We start from the raw sequence: 19,720 nt of genomic DNA, 5'->3' as shown, positions 1-19,720 counted from the left end.
GATAACAACTTTGTGCTTTTGATTTTGCTCTTATTATAAAAGTATAAGAAATTGAAAGTGACCCTAATGTAAGGTCACTTTCCCAAAGAGAAAAAAAATAATTTTAATGGTTTCTACCAATTTGAATATAAGTCTTTAGGGAGGGACATCAATGAAAGAGTTATGTATCTCATTTCAATGTTTGATTTATTAATTTAAGCAAGCATACATATTTAAAGTAACATTATACAAAACAACATTTGATTTAGAATTATTTCTTTCTTCTACTCTTGCATTCCATGAGGGTATTTGATTCACATTTGCCATATGTGTCTAGTGGCAAGTACTCTCCATATCACTAGAGACACTTTTTGCACCATCTGACAATTTTCCAGATGGAAAACATCATCCTCTCTTCCAACTAATTTGTATGTTTTTTAAACTATAATGCCACCATTGAAGTTTTTATCCCAAGCCGCAAGTACCCACACACAAAAAAACACTAAGACAATGATTTGTCTTAGTCATCCTACAAGTATATATTCATGATCTTCCCAGGGGAACCACTTACAGTATTGCTATGTAAGAGATTTTCAGAAAGCTGTTCATGATGATACCCAAGGCTTGCAATTTAGGGAACAAATTCATTAAATTCATGTTAAATTTCTTTGCTTTTTTTTTTTTTTTTTTTTAACCAGAAGACTACCATAATCATCTAAAAGTTCATGATTTCTCTTTCTTTCTTTCTTTCTTTCTTTCTTTCTTTCTTTCTTTCTTTCTTTCTTTCTTTCTTTTTTTTTTTTTTAGAAGAGAAAAGGGTGAGGAAGGCAGAGGGAGAGAGAATCTTAAGTAGGTTCCATTCCCAGCCCGACTCAGGGCTCCATCTCACAACCCTAAGATCATCACCTGAGCTGAAATCAAGAGTTGGACACTTAACTCCCTGAGCCACCCAGGCACCCCAAAAGTTCATGATTTCTTAATGTCATTTCAAGCTAATGTGTTTTCTCCAAAGAGTATTTTGTGGTTCAAAAAAAGTCAGAGCATCCCATAATACAAAAGACTCTGAAAGGATCAGAATGTAAGGCAACTCCCTCTTTTCTGAAAGAAATATTTTTGGAGAAAACCAAATTTCCTTATCTGATATAATGTTAATACATTTTCATTCTAGAAATTTCAGATGATACAGAAAATTAGGTAAAAATTAAAATCATTTATAATGCTATAATTAGAGATCATCATTTAAACATTTTGGTTCATTTCCTTCCAGATCTTTCTTTTATGCATGATAATCTATTACATTAAATTCCATCAGCTCTATCTCTACTTAACATTATAACAGAAGCATTTCCCTTATTAGAAACTCTTGGTAAGAAAGATATATCATGCATTCAACCACCATCCTACGTTTATATTGTCTGGGGAAGGTATCTCAAGCAAACCCCAGGCCCTTGTACCCTAGAATACATGGTTTTAGATTCTTTTTCTAAAGATTTTGTTTGAGAGAGAGAATGAGAGAGAGAGAAAGCAAAATAGCACACACATAGGGAGAAGGGGCAGAGAGAGAGGAAGAAGCAGGCTCCTCACTGAGCAGGGAGCCCGATATAGGGGCTTGATCCCAGGACCCTGGGATTATGACCTGAGCCGAAGGCAGACACCCAACTGACTGAGCCATCCAGGCACCTCAGATTCTCTCTCTCATTTTTTTTTTTAACTTTGTTGGGCATCTACCCATGTAAAATACATTAAAAGTGAATAAAGTTCAGTTCAAAAGAAAAAGACCTGTAAATAGTTGCATAACATATGATAAAAGGGAGAGAAGGTTTCACAGAGGAGTCAACATTTGAGGATTTGGGGGCTTTTACTCTTTGTTAATTGCTTCCTTTTAGGATAATAAGACTCAATTTTTCAAGTGTTTGCAAAGTCAGAGACACCTACAGGAATCTTTCCCCAGCTAGATTCCCAGAACACCGCGCCTCTGCTCTATAAAAACCAGCTGGACCACACCTTTATTATGTACCAACTGCAGGTTTCCAGGACTGGGGAATTTTCCCTGAGAGCAGGTTGGATAGGGGGGCAAATTACATGAGGGCACCTGGGCCTGCAGGGATGGGCCAACAGAGCAGCCAGGAACAAGTGCAAACAGGAAAGGCCAGAACAGCTCTGCCGCTCCCACACTTATCAACACCTTGCTTTGTGTTTCCTTGTCCCTTGTGCACCACAACGACACCTACTCCCTGTGTGCTCCAGTCCTTTAAAATAGGCAGGCTTCACTTCCCTCCAACAAGCTCTGGAGGTCAGAGGAGATAAGCACAACCTGTACTCATCACGAACTGTACTAAACCTGTGGCCTGAGTTCAAGGCTCAACATCATTACTTACTGTGGGTTCTGTGTGTCCCTGGCTAATTCCCAACCTCCTTAGTGGACACATTTCTGTCCAAACAACCTTACTCTCTCTCTCTGTCAATAGATACAGTCACAGGCAAGTGACAGAGGTGCCACTTCTGGCCACATTGACCCTACAGATTCTTCACCTCAGATCTGTTTCTCCCTTGTACATGGCACTTCGGATTTAACAATTTTCTGACTACCTTAAATGGCTATACTCACTACTCACCACAACCCACATAACTCAGTCTGTTTATTTCTCCATTGCGTGGATCCCTTTCTGAAGCGATCTTTTTTGTTGATTTACTTGTTTATTGTGTGTCTTCCTACTAAAATACAACACGAAAGCAGGAATCTTGCCCAATGCTAACACAGTGTGTGACACTATAGATGGAAGTATGTGAAAGAATAAGTGAACACAGACTAAATGTGGCTCCAGAAGACAGAGAAGTGGGTCCTGGAGCAAGAAAGAACATCTCTGACCTACAAAGCTCACAGTTTAATGAGAAGAGAGAATAAAAAACAAAATAATTGCAGTACAGTGTGAAAAGCATAAGCACAGATGTATACGTAGGAACAAAGGTGGTACAGAGGAAGGGACCTAGACATTTTCTGAAGGAAGCGATTTCTGAACTTAGTTTCAAAGAATTAGTGGAAATCTGCCAGGTAGGTAATGAGGGAAATCCTTTCAAGAGGGCCCCTTGGATCTCTATTCTGACCTAAACATTGACCTCATTTCCCTTCCCCAAGGAAACTCAGGTTAAAAATATCCTTAAAGATCACCTAGTCCAATGGTTCTTAAAGAGGACTTTGCATTTTTAAATATGTCCTCAAATTCTCTGATACTCATCTTCCGTGGAGCCTAATTCTCCTCCCCTTACCTGGGCTATATTGACTAATTCATTTCTAACGAAGACTATATGGCAAAATGGTGAGGTGTGACCCCAGAGACTAGGTCATAAAATGTGGCTTCCATTTTACTCTCTTTCATGGGTCACTCATCCTGAAGAAAGCTACTTGTCATGTTGTGAGTACACACAAGGCAAGGTGCAAAGACCTCTTGCCCACAGCCAGTGAGCCTTTCTAGAGACAGGTTCTCTAGCTCAGTTGGGCCTTCCAGATGACAGCATCAACATCTTGGCTGCAACCTCATGAGACCCAGAGTTCCACACAGACAGAAACTGTGAGATAATAAATGTTTGTTGTTTTAAGCCACTAAATTTGGGGGTGATTTGTTACACAGCAATAGATAATACAAGGCCTCAGTCTGCATTTGTGGGAATAATAACTGTATTCGCCCTGTTAGAGATTGAAACTGGAGAGTTAAAAATATTTATGTGGGGGACCCCTGGGTGGCTCAGCAGTTTAGCGCCTGCCTTTGACCCAGGGCGCAATCCTGAAGTCCTGGGATTGAGTCCCACACAGGGCTCCCGACACGGAGCCTGCTTCTCCCTTCTCCTGCATCTCTGCCTCTCTCTCTCTCTCTTTCTCTCTCTCTCTATGTCTATCATAAATAAATAAATAAATAAATAAATAAATAAATAAATAAATCTTTTTAAAAATGTTTATGTGTTAATTCATTGAAAACAACAGTAATAAATTATATAGTACATGTTAATTCAGAAAACATTTTTATGAAACATTACAATTTTGCAAAGCAAAAATTAGTTACAAGAATGGCATCATTTTACATTTGTATAAATCTCTTTATCACGTTATTTAATGGGAGATATCTGGATTTTTATATATATGTCTGCATTTAATCACTTGTGAAATCACAAATCATGTAACTTCTGAAAAACTCCACCATACACTTGTTGTTGTTTTTAAAGACTTTATTTACTTATTCATGAGAGACACATGGAGAGAGGCAGAGAGAGATGCAGGCTCCCCGCAGGCAGCCTGATGTGGGACTCCATCCCAGGACTCCAGGATCACACCCTGAGTCGAAGGCAGATGCTCAACCACTGGGCTATCCAGGTAGCCCACCATACACCTGTAAGACAGAGTGAAAAAGTCATTGATCTTGTCAAGGCTTTCTATAACACCTGTCACTAGTAGATGCATAAGTCACATGAGAGCATAACCAGTGACTAGAATCCCACTAGTTTCCAAGAAAGCCCACTGCTCCCCCAAAACATCACTGGTGATTAGAATGCTCTTACCTCTGCCACACTACCATTGCTCCCCCATTAGGCTGGTGCATGCTTCTTAAGACCATTCACAATAAGTTTAATCATTCCTTTAAGGCTAAGATGCTTATATAGTTTATTTTAAGGATTATTTATAACTCTACAGTTTACAGGGTACTTTTGCCCATTTTCCCTTAATAAATAGCTCAAAAGAAGAACAGTTCCTGATACTTCCAAGGACCTTATGATCTCTTACCAGACACAAATATTCCTAGAGCGACTGTTTTCAGATTATCAGACTGCCAGAACTTAGAGATGACATAAGGGATGGTAAAATTAAAAGAACACTGAAAACAATCAGTGCAACTTATTTATTTTATTTTAAGATTTTATTTTCAGGGGCATCTGGGTGGCTCAGTCAGTTAGGCATCAGCCCTAGGCTCAGGTCACGATCTCAGGTCCAAGGATCAAGTCTCACATCAGGCTCCCTGCTCAGCGGGGAGTCTGCTTCTCCCTCTCCCACTGCTGTTTCCCCTGCTCATGCTCTCTCTCTCTCTTTCTCTCTCACTGACTCTCTCTCTCTCTCAGATAAATAAAGCAATCTCTATACCCAAAACAGCTCAAACCTACAACCCTGAGATCAAGAGTCACACACTCCACAGACTGAGCCAGCCAGCCAGGCACCCATCAATCAATTCACTTGAAAGCAGAGATTTCTTTTTTCTGCTTAAGGCACAGCTTTCTGATTGCATTAGATATCCAAGTCTTGTGTTTTAAGTTCCTCCTATAGCATCCTGAAAGTTTCATGCATGTTTCCACATGCCTCTCATGCATATTTGGGGTTTAGCTGTTCACCAAAATTGTTCCCCAGGTCCCTGTTTAGAGATGACGTTGGAGATGACGTCTGCTGGTTTGTCAGAATGGAAAGACAAACTTTGTGGCTGGTTCTGAAACATAGAAACAAGCCTGAAAATATTTCCCAAAAAACTATCCAGAATAGAGAATAACGTTTCTCTTCATGTTACCCTAAACTCTGAAGAGAAAGAGCAGTGTCAGTCAGAGTTAAAACTTGAGAGGAGAAATCCTCTCCTATCCACATCAAAATACGTGGCAGCACTCCTACTACCCCCTTACCCAGAAAGCACACTGTTGATGGGAATGTAAGTTGGTGCAGCCACTATGGAAAACAGTATGGAGGCTCCTCAAAAAACATAAAATAAAATTACCATATTATCCAGCAACCCCACTTCTGGGTATCTACCCAAATGAAATCAGGATCTCAAAGTGCTATGTACACCCCATATTCATTGCAGCATTACTCACAATAGCCAAGACCAACAAACAATATGAGTGTCCACTGACAGATGGCTAAAGAAATGGAATGGAATGGAATATCATTATCCATAAGATTGGATACAATTGAATATTATTCATTCGTAAGAAGGTAGGAAATCCTGCCCTTTATATGGACGAAACTAGAAGGCATTATGCCAAGTGAAATAAGGCAGATGAAGACAGACACTGTATGATCTCACTGATATGAGAAAGCTAAAAAAAAAAAAAAAAAAAAAAAGTTGAACTCATAGAGACTAGAATGGTGGTTACCAGGGGCTAGAGGGTAGGAGAATGGGGAGATGTTGGTAAAAGGATACAAATCTTCAGTTCTAAGTATTGAAGACCTAGTGTACAGCATAGTGACTTTAGTTGATAACTCTATATTGTATACTTGAAAGTTGCTAAAAGAACAGATCTTATGTAAGCATTCTCACCACATACACATAAAACAGGTAACCACGTGAAGTGACAGATGTGTTAATTAACCTTATTATAGTAATCATTTCAAAATACATACATATATCAAGTCATCACAATGTGCAGCTTCTCTTACAATTTTGTCAATGATACCTCCATAAAGCTGAAAAAAAAAAAAAACAACAAAGAAAGTGAATATACGGTTACAAAGAAATCATGATGTATACTTAAATAACACAAGTTTATATACTGTCAATTATATGTCAATAACTGGGGAAAAATAAAAAAATATAAGAAAAAAGAAATAAAAGTGAAAACAAAAGGAATTGAATCTACCTGACAGGCATTTGTTAATATTTTCAATGTCCTAATTCAGAAGGCTCCATTCAGAAAAGATACTTCTATTACCTTTCAGGATTTATGGAACAGAACATTGTCCCCCAAAAAAATCTAAATTAATATCACACAATTCATTCAGCTATTTCTTATTCCCCCACTGTATAATAGAGGAAAGTGTAAGATTAGTGATTTACTTTTGATAGTAACAGCTAACATGTATTGGGCACTTACTGTATCAAGGATTGTACTAAGTGCTTTTCAGCTTTAGCTCGTTTAATCCTAATAACTCTACTAAGTACCATTGTTATACCATTTTACAGATGGGAAAACAGTTTAGAACACAGACAGCTATGGTCCCAGAACTAGAAAATGGCAGAGAAGGAATTGAAAGCAATTTATGAAATGCCAAAGTTCAACCTCTGAATCAATGTACTGTACAAATCCAGTAACATGATAAACCTTGAATACATTTGGATTGAAATGGTAATTTTTTTACACTTTGATCTTGGAAATGATGAACTGGGAACTACCTGGTAACACCAGAATAAAAGCTTTCGACTTGTCACAACATGCCTATCATGTAGAAGACCTTGAAATGACCTTCCAGAGCAGGAAAAATGTTCACTTTAACAGTGACTCAAGATATTTGAAAACTAACAAAAGGAGAAAAGAAACAGTAAAAAATTGATTTGAATGCAGAAGAAGGATACTAATTAAAGCCATCTGTGTGGTTCCATGTACATTTATTTACATGGTTATATAGATTTTGTGCATTTATTATATATGTTTTCATTTATAGCAACAAGTTCTTCCCATTGGACCTCTCAGACCACATCTGAATGCTGAGAAGTGGCATAGTATGGGCTTGAGGGCCGTCTTCATGTGGGTCTGAAACCTTCTGCATCTTCTATTGGCTGTGTGGCCCTGGACAAGCCATATAAATTCTCTAACCTCAGTTTTCTCACCTATAAAATGGAGGTAAAAAAAAAAAATAGTGAAGGATATGCTTTCAATATAGGATTTAATACATGTAAAGCACATGGTGCTTTGCTTTAATATTTGTACCATTATAATGAGCAATAAGTATGGCCATCTGATCAGTTTTGAACACTTGAAAGAGTTTTGTTTTTTTAATTAGAGGAAAGCACTGTCCTGACCTCCCTCTGTTCTGCTGCTGTGTTTCTAATTTATCATCTCACTTCCTCACCACCTCCCATCCTGGGACTTCTGTATCATTTCAGCAAATACAATAACTTGCTAAAGAGAGGGGAAAGACAATACACAGAATAGAGGACTGGAGTAACAGAAGAATGAGAATAAAAAGTGGAGGCTATTTTTAAGTTTATAAAACAACCTCAGCTGACATGTGGCAGAAATAGATCTACATCGTGAACAGAGAAGGGACCGTTCTTCGTGAAACTTCTTGGAGTGAAAGGGCAAAATGTTTATAGCAGTGAACTAGCCAGGGATGGTGGAGAGCAGACCTGACCATTCCACAGGCAACGTTCCTGTCTGGCCACAAAGAAATATCCAGTATCCAGATACAATCACACTGATTGCACCATCAGAACAGCCAAGACATCTAAACTAGGAACACGTGAGCCCAGAGGCATATTCTATGGGATTTTAGAAGACTGAATGGGGAGAACCAAGAGATATCATTCCAGGGCTTGCTACTGGCTTTAAACATATGGTATTAAACATGTATAAATTGGAGATAACACAGACCATCTGCAAAGCGTGCATGAACAAATTAAGTGCTCAGTAATCTTTGGGAAACACTCATGTCTGATACACCTTTTATTAAAGGGGAAGAGAAAGTAGATCACAGGTTCTCAGCTTAGAATGGAGAGTGGGCTCAGCATCTGAGCCTGGTGAGAAAAAAGAAGTTGCTTCTGGGGGCCTGGAGGGCAGAGAAACAAGGAATCCTCCTACGAGCCTGTATTGGGGTCTACACACAGATGTCATTTGTGTTTAGAAGAGTATTTATTATGTTTGAGATTTATTATACAAGAAGAATATTGTCAATGGACCAACTTCTAATGGATAGGTAGTTGGCGAAATACTTATCGTTGACTCACTGTTTGTTCTTGGGAAAGCTATTTAATCTTTGTCATTTTAATTAGTCTGTCAAGCAAATATGGGAAAAACTATGGCCTCCCCCTGCATTTTAGAGAACTGAACCAGAGGGCCACTGCCCATCAGGAGAGCCACCACTCAGCACAGATCCGTTCTTCCAAGTCCCTGATGAAAAACTCTGTTCTGTCACAACCGCCTGTGGAGAAGGGAGGAATGGGTCATGAAATCTCATGTGGAAATTCAAAAGGTGAAAAAGAACAGGTGAGAGTAGTCAGTGGCCTGAGGTATCAATGGAATTTGAGACAAATGGTGAAAAATAAGAAAATATAAGACATAGAAGAAAGCACAGCACAATATCCAAAAAATAGAAGAAAACATCCCCACTGAGTTTTGCAATCTGAAGGCATAAATAAAAAATAACAGTCAAAATTAGGAAGGAAGGTTGAAGCTGCGGGGGGGTGGGGGCAGAATTAAAGTAAAAAAGACAGTGTTAAGAAAATTCTAGAAGCTCATTCCAAAAATAAAACCAAGCAGAGTTAAAATGAGGGACAAAAAGTAAAACAGTCATGAATACAGAAGATGTCCTCCTTTTGGGCTCTTTCTTGTTCATTAACTTTTAATTCCTTCCCCTTAAATAAATGATTGCAAGTTATTGTCCATTTCTCCTGGCTTTACAAAAAAAAAAAAAAAAACTGCCTCACAAGAACCATGAAGCCAGTAATAAGTTGTTTTAATGATAAGTGTAAATTGGCCAACTGAAGAACAGTGCTTCAGGAGGAGTCACGGAAAGTGAGAAGCCAGGAATCTGAGTGTATCTGTATTCTACCCAGCATCAAGCAGGGAGAGAGACCCTGGGACTCATTTCTATCCGGACTTTAAATCCTTGCCTCTGGAACCCATGTGAAGTGCATCAATGAAATGGATTTTTTTTTTAATGTGTAAAATTGAGTGTAAGATCCTGGATCCCCTGTAAGGGAACACAAAGTAATCTTTGCATCTCCCCTACCATGCTAAAACTAATCCCGTGCAGGTCTACAGGGGTGCCTGCCAAGTGTCCTTGCCAGGCCCCATCACAGACCCCAAATGGAGTAGGAATTTCTTCTGACCCTGAGTGGCATTCTTCAATTGTGACTTTAGGAGAAACAAACATATTAGCGATGTGTTTTTTTCTTTCTTAAATCACAATCTAAGCAAACTAATAAACTAAATTTATTACACAATTAGTTATAAATATCTCAACTGATAATGGTACACATTTCAACTCTGACCGCCCATCTCTCTGGCTACAGGTGGCTTTGTAGCATCTCAGATCAACTCCGTCTTCAGGATTTTTTTTTCTGATTCTGGATATTTTTTACATGTACATGAATATTCACATGTATGTGTATAGTTTACATGCAACACACATACACAGCCGATGTATATCTACAATACTTTCTAGATGACCTCTGAATTTCCTTAATAGCCAGTTATTCAATTATAAGTGTTTATTCCCCTTGCTAAAAAGGTGTTTTTAAACTATTCCTACTATCCTCTATTCCCCAGTGCTGATCTGCAGAATACATAGAAAAAACTAGTAGGGATCAAGTTAAAAATGCAGATTCCTGGGACCCACCTCTAAAAATCCAGGTTCAGAAGCACTGGGGTAAGGCCCAGAAATCTATATTTTTTAACATATTCCCTATTTTGAGACAAGAATGGACATAACTGCCTGAGCTCCAATATCAACTCCCACTTTACCTCTGTATTGGGCAGATTACTTTCTCTCTGCCTTCCATGCCCAATTTTGGGGGAAGGGAAAGTAGTATATGTGGCACTAGCATGAGGATTAAGTCAGTTAACAACGGTTAATCCTTGAAACCGTATTAATGGGTACTCAAACATCTTAATCATTTCTTGTCTTATGCACATTTATATAATTGTTTTTGAAGGTTTGGGGTTTTGCTTTTGTTTTCAAATAAGTATGCAACTATTTTTGCATGCAAAAAAAAGAAAAAGCTAACCCTCCTTCCCCCTGGGGGATGGGTTTGGGGATGGGTATGAACATCCCCAAGGCTACAGGAACACCAGCACCCCTTCCTCCCCCATGCATTTATATGTAAGCTGTGTTGTGCAGACCTGCAGCCCACCCCTCACCCCACCCCATGCTCCTCCTGCAAAGGACCAGGCAAGCTTCCAGTCTCAAAGTGGCCCTTCCTCTTAGACTCTTGCTCCTTCAGGGCATGCCTCGACACTCTCGGGAAATTGGGCAACACCCCATAACTGCCTGCCTGGCCACAAGGCCACTTCGCTGTGCCTTTTTTCTTCCCCTTTAGGCCCCTAGCCACCCTATTTCCTGGGTTCCTGCCCTGCCCTCCCCCACCCCATTTGCTCTGTGACAGACTCCTGTGCCTTTCCTTTCTGGTATTTAGCACAAGTTCTAATGATATATTAATTTACTAAAGTAATGGAGGCAAGAGCCATGTCTACTTGGCTCATTACTATATTGTAGCTCCTAATACTGTTCTTGGCACAGAGATGGCACTCGGTAACACATTTTAAATGGATGGATGAGCAAACAACTGCCCCCATCTGCCAAGCCACTCCATGTTGCCTGACCCCAGGGACTGTCTCAGGCAACCCGAGTCAGGGGCAGCCGGTCTGTTGTCCCTAGGGCCTGGCGGAGAAGAAAAATTGATTTATGAGGTGGGTGCCCCCAGCAGGACTATCCTCTAGGAAATAAAGCAGCCCCTTCTTTGGGATGGTTCCTGTGCTGCCACTCTGCAATTGTCCCTCCCCAGATGGCAAGAATAGGAATAAATCGCCACTCTTCAAAAGGAACCCCCTCTCTTGACCTACCACCCCCTACCAGAAACACCTCCAAGCATTTTAAACCCTCCACTCCTTTTCCTGCCCACTCCCCCATGCAGACAAACCCTGCCTGAGAGACCGATAGACCTCTCTTAGTCCTCTGTGGTGGCAGGTCCTCTTCAGATAAAATGAAATGGCAATACATTCAAGTTAATTCTATAAGGATTCTGGATTTTGTAGTGATTTCTAATAAACTAGTGTTTACTAGAAAAAACCATACCTGTTTTTCCAACCAAAATAATCCACCCCTAACTAATAAGTTTCGAGGTTCCTGGATGAGATGTGTTAAAATAAATAATACTTTCGTGCTAGTGTGGCAGTAAAGGTGAAATGCTCCCAATACCAATCCATTAAAGCATAGGAATTTTATCCAGATACTGCTCTAGGTCTTTATTTTCTAGATCTCCTTTATGTTCATCCTCAAGAAACATATTCACACTACCTAGTAAAAGGGAGAGAAGGTCGGAGTGAATTTTTCTAATTACTTTGCCACCTATGACATGGTTGCTTCCTCACCAGTTACATTTTCTATTCAAACATATTGAGTTCATTTTTGAGTTTCGTTGTCTGGGCCTCAGATTTTTACATAATTTCTAGGCATGGAGCAAAAAAGAACAATTAAAATATGTGCTGGCTCACAGGTTATTCTGATCCTGAGAATTGTATTTGCTTCTCTTTAATCCTCCCTTATTAAGTATACTTCTAAGAAGTGACTTCATGCATCTTGCAACATACCGCACCCTTTAAAGTGGAGGCTTCCGTTGGAGCGCTTCCTAAAACCCTGTGCTGCTTTGCATAATGCTCCCCAAGCCCTTATATTAGAAAAAAGATAGGCATCTGCCCGGTGCCTCTTATCCTATCAGTTCCCAAAGGCACAAAGCATGAGCTACATGTCGTAGTCTCTATACAAAAGCAGGAAAAGTCATTGCCATGGAATCGTATACATTTGTTTAATGTCATTTTAAACTGTCGTCAACTTCACTGTCTACTTACAAATCCACCTTCCTACCACCACAGAGGATGCCCAGGACTCTAGGACTCAGACCTGGATCACTCTACCCTCCATTGTTACTTCCACACCTGTGGAAAGCATCTTAGCAAAGATGCTTCTGTGTGAAGTCACTTCTTCTCCTTCTCACTACCACTTTTATCCAATATTAATCCGTCTTTTTTTCTTTAGTCTGAGGTAAATCTGTCTAGAAAAGCTTCAAAGTTTTTCACTTGCTCCAAGAAAAGCTTCCAGAACAAGATTGTCAACCTGGATTGAGAACATATTTAAGCAAATGCAAATTACATGATTTTTAATTTCTTTTACCCAACTTTAGCTAGGAAAAGCACAAAGGACTCACAAGATGAAGATTTTACTGAGTTGTGTGCTGGAATTCCAGGATTCCTCATTTTTTTCCCCCTTAATCCTGGCCACTTCTCAAATATCCTTTACTAGTTCCTCCTCATCTGTTTGACACCTTTTTTAAATGTATTTTTAAATAGCTAATGCTGTTAAATTGAGACATGATTTATATGCCATAAACTTCACATGTTTTAAGCATTCAATTCAGTGATTTTGGGGGTAAATTTAAAGTTACACAACCACACTACTACAATCCAGTTTGGGAACATTTTCATCACTCGAAAAAGGTCCCTTGTGTATGTTTCTTAGCCAGGAGCTTAGTCTTGGACCACTGCTCTTTATACTCACATCCTAGATGATCTCATCTGGTCTCCACATTTTAAATACCAGATGCATACTGATGACTCCCAAAATCTATATCCCCACCCTGAACCTCTCCCCTCATCTCCTCTCAGATGTCTAATAGGCATCTCAAACTCAGCATGCCCAAAACTGAGTTTTGATCTTTCACTAAAACTGCTCCTCCCACAATCCTAACCAGTTAATACTAATTGTTTAGTCCAGTTGCCCATGCCAAAACCCTAGGAGCCATCCTGACGCCTCTCTTTCTTCACATCCCAACACCCAATCCACCAAGAGGTCTTATTGGCCCTACCTATAAACTATAACCAGAATCCAGCTACTTCTCATGCCGACACTGCTACCAGCTGGGCCTAAGCCACCACATTTCCCTGCTGGATTTTTGCCAGAGCCCCATTACTGTTCTCCTGCTTCTGGACTTCCTCCTTACTTTCAGAAGCCCAAGTGATTCTTTTATTTTATTTTTTTAAGATTTTATTTATTTATTCATGAGAGATCCAGAGAGAGAGAGAGAGAGGGGCAGAGACACAGGCAGAGGGAGAAGCAGGCTCCATGCAGGGAGCCCGATGTGGGACTCGATCCCAGGACCCCAGGATCACGCACTAGGCCAAAGGCAGGTGCCAAACTGCTGAGTCACCCAAGCATCCCCCAAGTGATTCTTTTAAGTTTTAAGCCAAACTATGTCACAACTCCGCTCAAAACCCTGCAATGGCTTCCCATCTTACACAGAACATAAGCCAATATGCTTACAGCGGCTCACTGGTCCCCAGAGGCACTCCCCAGGAGCATCTGTGGTTCCCATAAGGCCTCAACTCCTAGCGCTACTCCCCTTGTTCTCTGCTTCAATTTCACTGGCCTCCTTGTTCTTCCTCAAACACATCTGGCTCAGAACTTCGGCACTAACTATTCCTTCTGATCGCAAGACTCTTCCCCAGGAAACTGCCTAATTTCTTTTTATCTCCTATAAGTCTTTCCTCAAGTCTTACTTTTCAGTGAGACCTATCACTATCACCCTGTTTAATACCATAGAATCCCCCCTGCATTCTCAATTCCCCTTACCTTATTCTACTTCTTCTTATTGCATGGAATTTCCCACTCTTTAACTTGACAAGCTGCTTTAAATACTTGACAGGAAAATGCAAAGGGCAAAGAAGAGCCGAGATAATTTGGAAGGAGAATGAGGAAGGATATTACCTCCACCAGATTTGTTTTTAAAGATTTTATTTATTTATTCATAAGAGACACACAGAGAGAGAGAGGCAGAGACACAGGCAGAGGGAGAAGCAAGCTCCATGCAGGGAGCCCGATGCAGGATTCTATCCCTGGACCCGGGATCATGCCCTGAGCCCAAGGCAGATGCTCAACCGCTGAGCCACCCAGGAATCCCACCCCTAGTAGATATTAAACTCACTATAAACCCACAGCCATTAAAAGGGTGCAGCAATGGTGCAGAGAAAAAATGGGACCAATTAAATAGGACAAAGGGCCCAGAAATAAACCCATGTCTACATAGGAACTTGGCAGATGACATGCTAGCATCACAAATCATTGAGAACAAAAAGATTATTTAGTAATTTGTGCCAGGGGCATCTGGGTGGCTCAGTGGTTGAGCATCTGCCTTTGGCTCAGGTCCTGGAATCAGGTCCCACATCAGGCTCCCCACAGGGAGCCTGCTTCTCCCTCTACCTATGTCTCTGCCTCTCTCTCTGTGTCTTTCATTAATAAATAAATAAAATCTTAAAAAAAATTAACTTGTGCCAGGACAATTGGCTTTCTATTTAGAAAAAGATAAAATTAGATATCTATTTTACATCACACACAAAGTAGATTCCAGAGGGATTAAGGGGCTAAACACAAAAAGAAAAACTTTCAAACCTTAGAATAAAATATAAGAAATATATTTATGGGGGAATCCCTGGATGGCTCAGCAGTTTAGGGCATCGAAGGGCATGCCCTTCGGCCCAGGGCGTGATTCAGGAGTCCCAGGATCGAGTCCTGAGATTGAGTCCCACATCGGGCTCCCCGCATGGAGCCCGCTTCTCCCTTTGCCTGTGTCTCTGCCTCTCTCTCTCTTTCAGTCTGTGTCTCTCAAGAATAAATAAATACAATCTTTAAAAAAAAGAACTATATTTATGACATCTGAGTACAGAAAGTTTTCTCAACAAGACAAAAAATGCACAACCATAATAAAACTAAAAGGCAGCCTATGGAGTGGAAGAAGATGTTTGCAAATGACATATCCAATAAAGGGTTAGTATCCAAAATATATAAAGAGCTTATAAAACTCAACATCCCCAAAACAAAAAATTCAATTAAAAGACAGGCAGAAGACATGAGCAGATATTTCTCCAAAGAAGACATACAGATGGCGAACAGACACATGAAAAGATGCTCAACATCACTTACCATCAAGGAAATGCAAATCAAAACTACAATGAGATTTCACCTCACACCTGTCAGAATGGCTAAAATTAACAACATAAGAAACAACAGGTATTGGCAAGGACGTGGAGAGAAAGGAACACTCATGCACTGTTGGCGGGAATGCAAACTGGTATACAGTATAGAGGTTCCTCAAAAAGTTAAAAATAGAACTACCCTATGATCCAGTAATTGCACTACTGTGTATTTACCCAAAGAATACAATACTATTCAAAAGGATACATGCACTTCTATGTTTATAGCAGCATTATCAACGATAGTCAAGTTACGGAAGAGCCCAAATGCTCATCAACTGATGAATGGATAAAGAAGAGGTGCTATGTATGTGTGTATATACATATATATATACACATACATACACACACATACACACATTATATACGCACACACATTATATATATATATATACACACACACACTTACATACTATGAAATATTACTTAGCCATAAAAAGAATGAAATCTTGTCATTTGTAGGGACATGGATAGAGCTAAAGAGTAAAATGCTGAGCAAAATAAGTCAGAGAAAGACAAGTACATGATGATATTCATATGTGGAATTTAAGAAACAAAATAGAAGATCATAGGGAAAGGAGAGAAAAAATAAAATAAGATGAAATCAGATGGGGAAACATACCATTACAGACTCTTAACCATAGGAACCAAACTGAGGGTTGCTGGAGGGGAGAAGGGTGGGTGATGAGGTAACTGGGTGATGGGCATTAAGGAGGACACTTGATGTCATGAGCACTGGGTGTTATCTGCAACTGATGAATCACTAAACTCTACCTCTGGAACTAATAATACATAGAGGGTTTAAATAAATACAAATAAATAAAATAAAATTTAAAGGCACCTGGGTGGCCCAGTCAGTTAAGTGACTGACTGGCTCAGATCATGATCTTAGAGTCATGATATTGGCTCCACAATGGGCTCCATGCTGGGTATAGAGCTGCTTGAGTCCCTCCCCACCCCCACACTCATGCATGCTAAATAAATAAATAAATAAATAAATAAATAAATAAATAAATAAAATGTAAATGTTAATATATATGAATAGGCAGAAAATTTACTAAAGAGGAAATTTATCTGGTCAATGTACATATGAAATATTTTCAATCTTACTAAATGATATATAATTAAACTGATAATGATTTTCAACTGGGTTCACAAAATATAAAAGTAAACCTGATAAGGCAAAGTGTAATTCATAAGAATATAGGGGGAAATGAAACTTTTACACAATAATTTGGTATGTAAGTTGGTCTAACTACTTTGGAGAACAATTTGACAATATCTAATAAAGCTTGAAATGTATGAATGGTACAATCTTATAGGCTCATTTTTAGAAATGTACCTGGAGAAACTCTCTTATATGCACACAAAATTACATACAACAATGTTTATTGCAATTTTGCTTGTGATTGCAAAAAATAATGGGAAATAATTTAGATGGTCATCAATAAGAGAATGTATAAATAATTGTGATACTGTATGCATTGAACTAATCATAACAATAAGTTTCAAAAACATCACTATTAATTTTTTTAAAAGATTTTATTTATTTATTCATGAAAGACACAGAGAGAGAGGCAAAGACATAGGCAAAGGGAGAAGCCAGCTCCCTGTGGGGAGCCTGATGCGGAACTTGATTCCAGGACCCCAGGGTCATGACCTGAGCCAAAAGCAGATGCTCAACCACTGAGCCACCCAGTGGCTGTGATTTAAAAAAAAAAAAAAAAGTACAAAATCATATATTGAATAGAATATTCATTGTGTTAACTTTTATAATACAAGATATTTTAAATATAAACACATCTATTAAAAATGTAAGCCACATACAAGGAAAAAATATATACACTTGTAGATCACAGAAACAGACACAATCTTTCCTCCCCTCCTAGAAATCCACTCCCCCGTATAATATTTACCACTACTTTCAGTGGTATTTCCCTTTTTTTTTTTAATGTCCAGTGGTATTTCCAAGAAGCAAAGTCTATTTTCCCATCTCTTTAGTCTGATGTCTTTGTTGACACTCATTTTCACCAACAGAATGCAGGGAAAGCAATGTTTTGCCAGAGGCCTTATACATTTCCATTCCACTTTCCCTCTTTGAACCTCTCTGTTGCCTTGTGAATAAGCCTGAGCTAGGTTGATGAGTAATGAGCAACCCATGGCCAGCCAATTCCATCACTTCAAGCCTACAATCAGCTAACCACCAGACACATGATTAAGACCACATCATGATGAGCTAGCTCCCTGCTGACCTGCCAGTTGACCGTAGACACATGAGCAAGCCTTATTAAGATCAGCCCACTCTATCTCATATCAATAGAACCACCCCGCTGACCTATAGACTCATGAATAATAATTGGTTGTTGTTTTAGGACTCTAAGAGCTTGGAGTAATTTTTTACACACAGCGATAGGTAAGTGCTGCATACACCATCTTCAGAACAATGACCTCTTAGGAGAAAGGGAAGGAAAGAGTATTAAGGAGAGACAAAGACCTTTACCTTTTACACTGAATTTTTTAAGAATTTAAAAACTCTCAAATCCTTTGTAAAATGTGGATTGCAGTAACTTGAGTCTGTTATATTATTTCCAGAATTACTCTGAATACTTGAAATGCTGCCTAATTTGTTTAAAGAAACATGCTACTATTGTTTTAATTTTTGACATATTCATATGAATAGAGTAGAACAAGACATGACTACAAGATTTGTTTCATCACTGGGATCTCATGCAGACTGGCTACATAGAAACTTGGAGATATTAAACTTTGACTTATGTTCTTGACCACATGAGCCACCACGACTCAGACTAACTAAGTATTATGGTCACACCTAATTCTGCTAGTAGCACATAAAAAAGAGCTAAGAGAAAAAAATCAAACCCTCAATTAATCATAACTCAAGAAGCACATTCTCTTTCATGAAAAAAATCTATTTGGGGAAACAAAGACAAAAATGTTATCAAAGATATTCTTTGATTTTCAGATTAAGCGTTAGCATCAGCGATGAGTCATGCTAATCTTCTCATGTTCAGTATTAAGGTAGGAGAGTAGCTGTACACTTCTGAGAAATATTTTCATCAAAGGCTGGGGGTTTCTACTTGATCTTCATTCTACCAAAAACTTAATTTCACTTTGCTTCCCATTCGGCATGCTCCTTTTATTGAAAGAGTTGCTTCTTTCCTCTCTTTCTTTCTTTCTTTCTTTCTTTCTTTCTTTCTTTCTTTCTTCTTTCTTTCTTTCTTTTTCTTTCTTTCTTTCTTCTTTCTTTCTTTCTTTCTTTCTTTTTTTTTTTTTTCCTATATCTTGCTAGAACATACACTTCACAAAGACAAGTGTATTTGCTGAATCACAAGGAAGAGGGTTTTGGTGAAGATGAAAGAATGCATGTGAAGCCCTCACAGTTGACCATGGGTGTTGCTTAGTTAAATGTAAGATTGAGTTCACCTGCCAATATAAGTATCTAGCAAATTTGAACTTTTGCATTGACTACTGTCAGGTGTAAATTTTTTAAAACTTTTGAATAAAGTTAATTATAAGAAAAAATAGCGTGGTTTATTTCATTTTTGCTGCAATGTAATTCCAAGATTTAAAAAACTCACACTGTAAGAGGATTGGGAGAAGACCTTAAAAATAATCTATGCAAAACTAGGTCTATCAATCATGTTTCAACTATACAATAATTTAAAAATTAAAATGAAAAATAAAAATTTGGGATCCCTGGGTGGCTCAGCAGTTGGGTGCCTGCCTTCGGCCCAGGGCATGATCCTGGAGTTCCGGGATCAAGTCCCACATCAGGCTCCTTGCACAGAGCCTGCTTCTCCCACTGCCTGTGTCTCCGCCACTCTTTCTTTCTGTGTCTCTCATGAATAAATAAATAAATAAATAAATAAATAAATAAATAAATCTTTAAAAAAATAAAAATTGTTACTATTATTTAAAAAAAAAAAACTAGACTCATCCATAAATCCCAAGTCCCTAATGCTGAAAAAGTTCCACTAATGTTTAAGTGCCAAGAGATTTCTAAAGAGCCAGTATC

At 38.9% G+C, this 19,720-nt stretch overlaps 1 long non-coding RNA gene across 1 annotated transcript in view; it reads right to left on the bottom strand.

Moving 5' to 3' along the window:
• Positions 1 to 4,222: 4,222 nt before the first annotated feature.
• LOC111096644 overlaps positions 4,223 to 19,720 on the bottom strand; it is a 54,351-nt gene continuing 38,853 nt past the window's right edge. Inside the window, exons 3-4 of the long non-coding RNA XR_005361622.1 lie at positions 6,350 to 6,412; positions 4,223 to 4,361 (exon numbers count right to left, since the gene is read on the bottom strand). This is a non-coding gene — a long non-coding RNA (uncharacterized LOC111096644). The remainder of the gene's footprint in view (positions 4,362 to 6,349; positions 6,413 to 19,720) is intronic.

The sequence above is a fragment of the Canis lupus genome, chromosome 7 (assembly GCF_011100685.1).
Source record: "Canis lupus familiaris isolate Mischka breed German Shepherd chromosome 7, alternate assembly UU_Cfam_GSD_1.0, whole genome shotgun sequence".
Lineage (NCBI taxonomy): Eukaryota > Metazoa > Chordata > Mammalia > Carnivora > Canidae > Canis > Canis lupus.
Note: the sequence above shows the minus strand (reverse complement) of the source record. Positions and strands in the feature narration are given on the sequence as shown.